The 12,313-nt window shown below is 42.9% G+C and overlaps 1 protein-coding gene across 2 annotated transcripts in view; it reads right to left on the minus strand.

Moving 5' to 3' along the window:
* Positions 1 to 12,313, minus strand: part of LOC122803611 (stomatin-like) — a 264,536-nt gene that overhangs the window by 75,712 nt on the left and 176,511 nt on the right. The window lies entirely within an intron of this gene.

A 12,313-nucleotide genomic window follows, 5' to 3' on the forward strand; every position in this document is an offset into this window, starting at 1 on the left:
TTTCCAGATGTCACACCAAGCACCTTTCTAGCCATCTTTCTTACTAGCTCTGCTGTAGTTACCCAGCTATTCGGTAACTCTTCACTGCCACCCAGTGCCTGTCTTAACTCTTCCCTGAACATCACCTCACAATTACCCTTTTTCAGTTTCCACTATTTGATCCTTGATATATACATACATACACACACACATATATTATATATATATATATATATATATATATATATATATATATATATATATATATAAAATTTATGTGTGCATATGTTTCATTTAGGGGCATGTGTATAACATCTAGTAATGAAGATGTTGGTTAAGGGAAATAATTTGTTTGTTTACCAGGGAAGTGCTTATGCATACATGGTCAGACTGCTGAAGATCGTAATACAGATACGGTATAACCTATAGGTTACCTATAGCTCAGGTTTCAGTGATGGCTACAGACATATGCATACAACCATACATATACGCACATACACATACGCATGTGCACATGTATGAACGCAGTAAATTATGTAAACCCTTACCTGCTGCACATCTTTACTAGCTCGGTCCCTCTGTCTAGCCAATCGGTACAGGTCCTTTTCTCCCTCCTTACTGTCCAACCTTTTATCCAACTCTTCATACGCATTGTCATTTCATTGCCATTGTCTTTTCCCCACCTGTTTTTCTGGGTCATTCTTGGTCTTTTCACATGTTGTCTTGCCAGACGTTTACAGAATCAGTTCATGCATGGCTTGATGCACAGGGTCAGTGGATCTACAGTCTGCCATGACAGCATCACTGCAGAAGATGTTCACCTGTTCAGAAGGCATGGCATTCACCTAACTGAGGAGGGCATTGCATTGTTCTGGACTGACCTCCACAATGGCGTGAGGAGAGCTATGCAGGACTGGTAATATGCAGCTTGTGAGAAGAATGGAAAACACCCATTACCAAGTAGGGACCAGTATGGTAAGTAAAACTCCATTATGAAATGTGTTGTGTAAAATACATTTTTCTGAGTTTGGCAAATAACTGTAGTAAGGAGCTGGTGAAGATGCTGAGAAAGAACAACTGTTTCAGGAGAGTGCTAGCACGTACAATCTAATATGTCAGTAACCATCCTGCAATACTTCTTTTTTTATTGTGCTTTTATCAGGCATTTGTAGAGTTTAGATGACAGGAAGGGCTTAGTAATACAGAACTTGATCCCTTGGGACCAGTGCTGAATGGACACACGTAAAGAGGAAAGGCATAGGTAAGGCAGACTGCTGACACTGAGGGAGGTCATGAGACTGCAGTGGTATCAGCTGTCTGAGTGGGTAGCCAGCACAGCTATTGGACAGATCAGATGACCTTGCCTGCCACTGAAGTCAGATGCCTGTCCTGGGTTCATTAGTGGAGTGGCGGTCCTTACCTTGCTTTTTCTCTTTAAATGTACCCATTCAGCAGTATGTTGGCTACACCAAGAATGTGTACATTTACAATCATGTGTGTCTAAATGGTAAAACAACTGCTTCTGAATGCTGTACACATGTACATATATCAGTTTTGTTAGGACTCAGGTTATGGAAATTATGATTTTTCATATTTTGGTAAATAACTTTGCAAGGGAGCATGCCAGTGTGCCAAGTAATACCTCATTTTGAAGACACTATTGATAGCTCCAACATGGTAAAATAACTCTGCCTGTATGTTGTACACATGTGCAGATATCAATTTGTTTCGGACTTAGGTTATTGAAATTATGATTTTTTTCATATTTTGGTAAATAACTTTGCAAGGAAGCATCTGAATGTGCCAAGTAATACCTCATTTTGAAGACAGTATTGCTGGTTCCAACATGGTAAAAGAATTAAGTTTGTTTCGGACTTAGGTTATGGAAATTATGATTTTTTCATATTTTGGTAAATAACTTTGCAAGGGGGCATGTCAGTGTGCCAAGTAATGCCTCATTTTGAAGACCGTGTTACTCCCTACAACATGATAAAAGAACTGTGTCTGTGCACTCTACACATGTACAGATATCACAGTTTTAGTCTTGTACGATTATGAAAATTATACACTTTCAATACTTCTCACTATTATGCCCATAACTTTGCAAAGGAGCATGGTGATCGCACAAATGATGCATCATTTTGAAGCTGACATTCAGACGCGCTTCTACACTATGTAGGCTCTGTTACAGGTGATGAGATATTATGCTTTATCAGTTATGAGAAATATTATATTAGTCATATTTCCATGAATATCTCCATAAAGGAGCATCACACAATAATGGTTAAAATATCATTTTAAAGGTGACATTCATAATAATAAATTAAATACAAATTGTATGGGTCTACATTGTACATTGACCAAGATATTGTGCTTTGCTTTTCCAAAAAGGTAAAAAATATGCACAATGTCAACATTCCTTGCCAAATATTTAATAATAACTTTGATATGCACTATCAACATTTACACTGTTGGAAAGTGTCTGCTGAACAACTTTTGCATTTACATTTTTAGTCTAGCTCTTATAGTTAAAGAGTTATGAACATTTGTTTTCTGTATGGTATTACAAATGAATTTTCTGGAAATGAGCTCAGGCGGCACTGTTGTTCCTATGGTGGAATTAAGCAAGCAGCTTTTTCTGAGCTGCTCCAGAGTGAATGAGTTAAAACCTGTTGGCTTTTCAGCCGTATTTGGGATGCATGGCTAGGCTTAAAAAGGCCCTTGTGGTCGTTAGCCTAGTAAAGACCTATGAACCTGTATCCATAAGTTAAAAAAATTAGAAAGATTTATTTTTTTTTAATTAGAGAGAGAGAAAGTAAAAGTAATAGCATATAAGAGATAACCTATATGTTGTTGTCTTTCGGCTTTTCCCGGTTAGGGGTCGTCACAGCGGACCTCCGGTCCACTAATTATTGGCAGTAGATTTTCACGAACGCAGAGGTGCCAGCTCGACATTCAACCTTCAACGAAAGCACGCCCATTTACGCATGTCTTTTGAACGCCCACTCAACCGCGGGGAGGATATGTTTAAGAGGAAAGAGAAAGAAGAGGGATTTACCAACTATGGTAAACAGACCATCCATAAAAAAGGAGTGGGTAAGAAAAAGGACTTGAAATCCTACTGCAGAGAAACCCAATAAAAGGAAAATGGAAGACAGCTGAAATATAGTACAGAAAGATGAAGAAAATATAACAAGTTCTATTTTAACTCACAAAAACTGTAGAAACAATACCCCAAGAGCTCAAGAGAGCACTATCCACATCTGAAGCATTGAAGCAGAAAAGAAGATCAGAGACATTACACAGTTCTGGGGCATTATGGGTAGAGAGAGGAATTGGATAAAAGTAAATATGTCCGAGTTGGATCCGAGGTCAGATCCATGACCAATATGATGAATGAATGAAAATGACATCAGATGTGTAACTACATTAATGTGTTGTAGTTTTGGAAAAGGTGAAGATCATCAAAACACTGTTTACACAGACTCAGTGAAGCAGCTAGATAAAGATACATGTGAATAAGGCCCAGCATGGATTACTGACTGTTAATAGCTCTGTACATTCCTTGATCAGGTCCCTGCATTACCTGTACGACTTCAAAAATACATGCTTGCTTGCACAAACAGACACACACACATTAGCTAATAAATCATTAAGATGAAAGGAGTGACCTAAGCAGCCACAACACTGCAACCAGCAGGACGAATTCTTTGAATTATACTTACAAAAAGAATGCGTTTTTGTAGACCTTTATTAGAGCAAGTGACAGTTTAACTGGCAAGGGATTATGAATTAACTGAAATAATTGCTTGAGGTATGGCATTAACACACTGGAAACTGCCCTGGGAACAGAATAAGCAAGGAGTGCCCGAGTAAGGTCTACAGAGAGTAGTTCTGCAGTGCTCACACTAGGTTCTCTATTTTAACCTTTGCAAAAAAAATCAGGGTTACTGCTGTATGTAAATGAAAGGATTCTGAAGGAACTTGATCTAGAGTAAACAGCAGCTGTTCTGCAGGAAGGTTTAACACAAGTTCAACTACGGTCATGTATACAACGTTTTAAATCAAATAAATGTCAACAACTCTAAGGCTATGTGTTTTTTTTGACTAACACAACTGCACCTGGCACACAATAATATTTAATGAGTTAAGGTTTGAAAATGTATTTCTCTTTCAAACTTGGGTGATTAAACATTTTCAGCTCATATCAAAAAATATTTATGCTAGGCTCTGTGTTCTGTTGATTAAGGAACCATGCAATTTTAAAATATGAAAACTTACTGTTGCTAAGCAGCTTAGAGTACAGCTTCAAAGAATATTTGGTATAAAACAGAGTTTGATAAAAGGTTGCTCTGCAACGCTGATTTAATAGTGGACTGCTCAGACAAGTTGTCTAACAAGCTGATTTACCTAAAATGAACAGTTAGTGACCAATACCTGGCCATGAAATACTCATTTTTTGTTATAAGACACACTTGTACATCTTACATAGTGTCTGGGCTGTCATTTTACCAAATGCTCCACATTCTGAAGTAGGGTCAAAGAAAGGGAGGAGACATGCCCCATCAAAACAAGATGGACACTTACTGAAGTTTATAGTTAACATGACAAAAGTCTTTGCAAACTTGCTTTTTTAAAGTCTGTAGTGTATATCTGTCTTAAGTTTATTTGTGAAGGGCTTTATACCACAGTCAGATAATCATTCTATGACAGGCCACTGCAATATGTCTGATGTTCCTAATGAGTGGGAGACATCCATTATTTTGAAGTTGCCATGATTCAGAGGTAGTAATAAGCAAAGTATAACAGACAGAGCCCGCTGCACGTGAAGTATGACGGGCTTTGCCCAGAAAAAGGTGGTAAGCGAAAAAAGGGGTTATGTACTTATCATAACTTGGCATCTGTGTTACTGTATGTCATTACTCCTCACAGTAGGGTCTTGGATTTGACATCGGATCAGAGCTGGTAACTTTAGCTTAGACAGATCCAAGGGTCAAGCTCCTCCCTCTCCCATAATCCCCTGCTGTCCTCTAATCCTCAGATCGAGTTTGCTGACAGTCACTATCACTAAAGCCAAAAAGGTAGAAAAAGAAGAGATAGTCCTAGATCCCACAACACTCCAGCTTCCTCATAGACCCCAAAAAGGAAGGGGGATGGTGGGAAGGAAATGTGAGGAATAATGACATAGGAGAACACAGATGCCAAGTTACACAGATGCCAAGTTATGGTACATAACTGCTAATCTGATGTTATCCATGTCATTATTCCTCACAGAAGGGTCAGAGTCCCCAGCTACCATATATCCTGGGAGACCTTAAGGAAAGAGGTGCCAGCCGAAGCACCGTGGAACCAAAGGAAGCCCGGTTCCTGGAAACGAAATCGAGCTTGTAATGCGATACAAAAAAGTGTGAGGGTTGGACCGAGTGGCAGCAGCGCAAATATCATCAATGGAGAGTCTGGCCATGAAGGCTGAAGAAGTAGCCACAGACCTGGTAGAATGAGTTCTAACCTTTCATTTAAGTGTGAGATGCTTGTTGGTGTAAACTGTGGAGATACAGTTGGAGATCCATTTAGAGACAGTCACTTTAGAAATAGGAAGGCCATGCCTATTTGGAGAAACGGCCACAAAGAGTTGGTCTGATTTGTGAAAACTCGTTAGTCCTAGGCAGATAAAATCGCAGTTGCCAGTGTACATCCAAAGTATGCAGAATGTATGCTCCTTTACTGGAATAATTGGGAAAGAAAACCAGTAGCCGAACAGATTGATTCAAATTGGATTCAGTGGAAACTGTGGGCAAAAAGAATGGGTTAATTCTAAGAGACACTCTATCTTTGTGAAAGACCATATACAAGGGAGCAAATGAAGGACTTGCAGCTTGAACACCCTCTTAGCCGAAGTTATGGCTACTAGGATGGCCATATTCTATGACAAGAATTTGAAATCGCACGAACCAGCAGGTTCAAAGGGGCTCTGAGCCAGAGATTGCAGCACTAAGGTCAAAATCCCAAGGAGGAGAAGGATCCATAACAGGTGGTCTTAGAAGGAAGATGCCTTTCATGAAGGCTTTACAGAGTCTGGAAAAAAAAGTAGGTTTGCTATTCCCATGAAAATTGGATACCACAGCAGCTAAAGCTTTACGGTAGAAAACCTTGCCCCTTCCTGAAAAGAGAGAGGCAAGAATAAGGGAATATCTGGTACAGAAGCAGAAAAGGGTTCCAGATTCCTGCTCTTCGTCCAGGCAGAAAAACATTCCCATTTAATGCATTTAATGTTATAAACTTTTCTGGTGGAAGGTTTTTGGGAGGCTAGAATAATATTCTTGAGGGCAGCTAACCTGGACTGTTTCAAAATCACTGGAATAGGAGAAACCATGACATAAGACGAAGGGTCTGAAGATTGGAAGACGGAGCTCCAAAGGATGGGAGATCAGATCCTGAAGAGGATCCTGTATCCAAGGTGGATACTTCATATGAGACCTTAGGATGGGAAACCATGCATGATGAGGCTAGAAAGGGGCAATGAGGATCATGGATGCTTTTAGGTGTTGGCCTTTCTGCACAACTTTCAGGATAAGAGGAATACGAGGGTAAACACAGAGGAGACCTGGAGGCCAATCGTGGACTAAAGCATCCTTCTGTGACTCCCCGGGGGAGGGATCAGAGCAAAGTACATGCTGCATTTGTTGTTGTTAGGGGAGGCAAAGGGATAGCAGCATGGTTGACCCCAATGATCAAAGTTCCACTTCACCACTGTTGGATTGAGGGACCACTTGTAAGGACTTAATATGGTTCTGCTGAGCTTGTCGGCCAACATGCTGGAGTTCCCAGGTATATATATGCTGCAAGAAGAAAGCACCTTGAAGACATTGCCCATTCCCACACTCTCATGGCCTCCCTGCACAATGAGTAGGATCATGTTCTCCATTGTTTGTTGATATACCAGACCACTGCCATGTTGTCCATCTGAATTGCAACTGTCCCCAGAGGGAGGCCATCCTGAAAGGCTTGCAACATTAGAAGGACTGCTCTCATCTTTAAGACATTTATAAGCAATTTGGTCTCCAAGGGGGACCATGTGCTTTGAACTGTTATCCCCTTGAAATGCTCCCCCAACACCAACACCAACAGGGAGGCATCCATGACCACTATGGCCTTGGGCATAGGGAGTAAAAAGTGTCTGCCTAGATTGATATCCTGACACTGAAGCCACCAAAGAAGTTGTCATCTGCACACTGGCATCAATTTTATGGACACAGACATAGGCTGAGAAAGAATGGACCACTGAACCGCTAAGGTTCACTGTAGAACTCTCATATGGTACCTTGGTAATGGCCCAAGCTGGATGGCCGCGGCCATGGATCCCAGGGTCCGAAGAACAAAGTGGACTGGAGAATTCAAAAGATTTATGACTTGCCTGACCTGTTCCTGGATCAGTTGTACACTGCGAGTAGGTAATGCTGCAATCTCTGAAACGAAGTTAGCTGGACTCCTATAGGTTCATAGGTTGGTACTGGGCTATCTGCCCAAAGGCATATATTAGCCCAGCCATGTTGTGCAGTATTCACCTCCACTTTAGTAGTTCCCTAGACCCTTGTACTAGCAGCTAGTACCCTTGGCCCCTATCTAGTAGTGCTGTTTGTGTGATCCCCGGTGTGAACCTTCTGTTACCCATCCACTCATCAAGGTTCCTCTAGTAAGGGAAGTCTCTACGAACTCTAAAATCTATGAATGAACTCTGTGAACTCTAATTTCTGCAATGGAACCAGATTTAATTTTGAGAGGTTCACTGTTATCCCCATTTGGTTGAAGAGGCATAGAACATATCAGATGGCTTGTGGCAGTCGATGCCTCGTGGGATGCCATAAGGAGCCAATCATCGAGGTACAGAAACATCTGGAATCCCTGCAGCCTCAGGTGAGCTGCCACCACTGCCATATATTTGGTAAATACCCAAGGAGCTGTGATGAGTCCAAAGGGCAGGACTCTGAACTGGAAATGACTTGCTCCTAATCGGAAGTGAAGGTGTCTCCTCGACCACCTGTCTATCTTGATGTGATAGTAGGCGTCCTGGAGATCCACTGAGCACATCCAGTCAGCCTTGCATAAGACAAGCAGAATGAATTGAACCATGACCATTCAAGACTTGGACTTCCTGACTGATAAAATTCAACTCGCTGAGGTCCAAAATAAGACGCAGGTCTCCAGTAATTTTTGGCACAAAAAAAGAAGTCAAAAAATGTGAACACAAGACCAAGAATCACCAAAATCCACGGCCACAGTACCCAAATCTCCAAAAAATGTGGTTAGAAGCAGTAAGTTAATAACAGCACATTTATTGGTACGTAATCTGAATCGCACCAAACAGCAGCAAACAATAAACCAAGCGCTTTCGCTCGGTTATTACAGAGCTTCTTCAAGGTTAAAAAATCTGTTGTGTAGTCAGCCATGTTAAATACTAAATGCAACATCACATGACATCACATAAGAAGTGAGAGTAAGTTTTGGATATTCTTTTTCTGCTGGGAGAAGTTGTTGAACTTCCTTGAATGCCAGCTCACTCTGGCAGGATGGTACATGGGGAGATACCTTTGTACTGGAGGGGGTTGAAAAAAGGAATGAAATAACCCCTGGAAATTATGTCTAACACTCACTTATCAGAGGTAATGATTGTCCAGGCTAGTAGGTGAAGGAAAAGATGACCACCCAACTGCCTCCAGGACAGGACAGTCAGGCAAAGCTTCAGGAGTGCTGAAAGGGCTGCTCAGAGAATGGATCCCTGGATCCCTGGAACCCTGATTTTGTGGACCACCCCCCTTGCCTCTAGGTCGACATCTGCTGTTAAATCCTCTCCCACTACCTCTGGAAGAGGAATCATGAGGAGCATCCTGGAAGGAAGATTGTAACCTCCAGAACCACATGTCCTACACTCCTCGTTAGATCTTGGAAATCAACCTCTGAGGAGTAGAAAACTTGATCCCAACTGCGGACAAGGTCTTCCCTTCCTGCTCACGGTCTTTCACAGAAGGCCCAAAGAGGGTGGAGCTGTTAAAGACAGCATCAGTAAAATACGCTTTGAAGGCCTCCACAAACCAGCATAGTTGCAACCAAGCATGCCACCTTACAGCTATGCCAGTACTGGCCACTCAAAGGTAGCTTCCACTGCATTGGAAATTAACCTCATTGAGGAATTAGTGAGCAATGTCAGAGTAGACTGCTTGGAAGACACCTTCTCGAGGGCCTCCTCCAGCAACAACTCTGTAAAGAAAGTGGAGAGTTCTTTGACCATGTCCCTTTGAAGGTGGGTGACGTGTGCCAAGTAATTAATTGCCCTCAGTCCAAAGGCAGGTGAGGCAAACACGGGTCCCATGTCGGACAATCGCCTGAGACTCCCTGTTTGGGGGATGGACTGTGGAGCGTTGCTCCAAGAGCTCCTTTTTGATGGCAGCAGCAACCATGATGGCATTGATCAGAACTCTTTGTTCCAGAAAGGATGGTCCACGGGAGGACTAAGAAACTGGTTGGTTCACTTAGGTACTGGTTTCGCAGTGTCTGGTTCCTTCCAAGAGCCCTGCGGTTGATAAGATCTACCAACTTGTCAGCAGGGTGGGACACCCAGGAAGTAGACTGGAACATCCCGAAAGCCTTCAGGAATGTGGACTGCTCCGAAGATGGGGCTTGGGGAGATCATTCACCCTTTTTCCTAAGGATCTCCAGGATGTCCCCAAAGGAGACATCAGGCAGAGATCTGGGGGACCTGTCTCCTTTGTCAAGTGCCTCTTCTTGCATTTTTTCTTATGAGATGCCTCCTTAGTGGAGGCTTCAGGGAGGACTCAGAAGATGCGGGGATCCCATGAGGGGAGGAAGCCCCCTGAAGGCTAGTACAGTAGGGTTGACCCTGGACAGGATGGAAAGACTCATCACCCAAGGTAGAGAGGGGCAGAGGTAGGCCCAGAGGAGTGGGAAATAATGCTCCAGTCCTGGAGAAGGTCCTCTCTACCACCCTGAAGGTCGATGCACTGGAAGAGGTCTCTCCATTGCCGGAGGGCAGAACAGATCCGTACACAAGCCCATGGCCCCTGGACAATGCCGGTCCCAAGCTGTCTAGGGCCGAGGCTCCCAGGGGTAGAGACCAGTCAGACATGCTTAATCAGATCCCATCCCCAGGGAGCTGGAGCCGACCACTCCGGCATGGGGTCCACTCTGATCTAAGGGTGGAGGAACAGAGCAGGCCAGAGACCCTGACAGAGTCGAGAAAAAGGGGAGACTCGAAACCACTGGGATTTCACTGTGGGTTTCTAGGTCCTGAGATTCCAAGGTCCTTAGAGTCGGACAAAGAGAATGGTGACCTGGGACTGGATAGCCAGGTGGGCTGGGGACGCTAGAAGCCCCAACTCTATCTGGGCTTTGAGGAAGCTACTAATCATCCTGTACATATCCAATCGTAACAAACTCCTGGAAGATCTGGAGGAAGTGGATGAGTGGGTAGATTTAGCTGGGGATCCAATCTTGGATCCGGAGTTCAGCTCTGAGGTCCGATGATAAGAAATGCCTGGAGGATCAAGGTGAAGCCGAATCCTCTATAACAATAAGAGGACCCAACATGTCTGTTAGATCTGAAAGCTGAGAAGTAGAAACAATCGGATCCGATGAACTAATTGAATCCGAGGAGGCTCAGGATCCAGTAGAAGCATCCACGAATCTAGGATCTGAAAATCTTGGATATAGCCTAGACTGGAGTCAGATCTGGGACCTAGGATCCGACAGCCTAGGTCTTTTGAAGGAGGAGCCCACGAAAGCATGGGAGGATCCTTCGGGTTAGAAACAGAAGAGGAGGCCTTGGGAGGGGAGGAAACATAAGGACTTCCCTGAGTCATACCTTTGAGTAACAGTTTATCGCGGCATTCCACTAAGGCTCTGGGGTTGAATGCTGCACAAATGTCATATTTAACCTCCAGGTGAGGAGCCCCTAAACAATACAAGCACTCCTTGTGCAAGTCAGAATTGGGCATTTTCTGACCACATGAGGAGCACTTCTTAAACCCGGAGGGTTTCTTGAACATAGCCTAAAAGTCTAAACACAAACACTACTCTAAAATAATAGTAGCAAGTTAGAGAAGAAGAAAGGTGCCAAACACCTAACTTAGAAAAAAGGGGAATAACTATACTATACAAAGGCTAGATTGTCTAAAAGGAGGGGAGGTAGAGAGAAGATAACTAAAGTTTTAACTAACTAAAGTTAAGACTAAAGTTTAAAACCAGCAAATAAGTTTAAAATGCACTTATCTGAGTGACAGCGAAGGATCACTTCTGAAGCAGAATGCGGCAAATGGGATCTGTGGGTTAGAGGGCAGGAGGGGATTATGGGACAGGGAGGAGCTTGGGTCTTGAATCTGTCTAAGCTAAAGTTGCCGGCTCAAATCTGATGTCAGATCCAAGACCCTAATGTGAGGGATAAATGACATGGATAACATTAGATCTTAATTTTAATTTGAACTTCCAGACTCAAGGATGTTGTGTTCACTAGAATGGGCACTGGTGTGGGAATGCAGTATAAGTTTCAGAATTTTGTGGTCATTTATACAGATTTCCATGTATATGCAAAAAAACAAGTGACTGGCTTTTATCTGCTAGAACACAACTGGTCATATTTATATATGATGACTGGGCAAAGCACAGAGCTGTATACACTGTGGTACAGACCTAGTGTGCCGCTTCTGCAGTTTCACCTTTTTTACTACTGTGCGACTGAGGAGTTAGTATGCAAGTTTGGGGGGTATGGGTGGCTCTAGTTGCAAAACACATGTATGACCTGTGCAGGTGGGTTTTACATCGTTTTCAATAATCGTCACACCCAAATTATTCACGAGGAAGCTTTATACATTCTGCTTACTTGGTTAACTTGATGATTTGAGAAAGGGCTGTGACTTTAACTACTCCAGTACACACACACACACACACACACACACACACACACACACACACACACACACACACACGCACACGCACACGCACGCACACACGCACACGCACGCACACACACACACGCACACACATTTACTGGCCATAAAATAGTCAGTTATAAATAAAACTGCTTATCAGATGCACAAATTCCTGTCTGAAAAAATGTTCTTTCAAATCCTGTCAACTCGCAAGGAGGTGCACCTATCAGTAAGTGAACAAACTGCACTAGAACAGTAGTGCTGCTTCATACTCGAGTGTTAAATCGAGGCCAAAGAGACATGAAATCCATCTCAGAGGAGGACAATAATCAACTTTTCTCTCATAGAACCTTATCAATACCAAAAAATCTGAGACTATTATGCCCTTCTGCTGG

Source organism: Protopterus annectens, chromosome 5.part1, assembly GCF_019279795.1.
Source record: "Protopterus annectens isolate FY-2018-M chromosome 5.part1, PAN1.0, whole genome shotgun sequence".
Classification (NCBI taxonomy): domain Eukaryota; kingdom Metazoa; phylum Chordata; order Ceratodontiformes; family Protopteridae; genus Protopterus; species Protopterus annectens.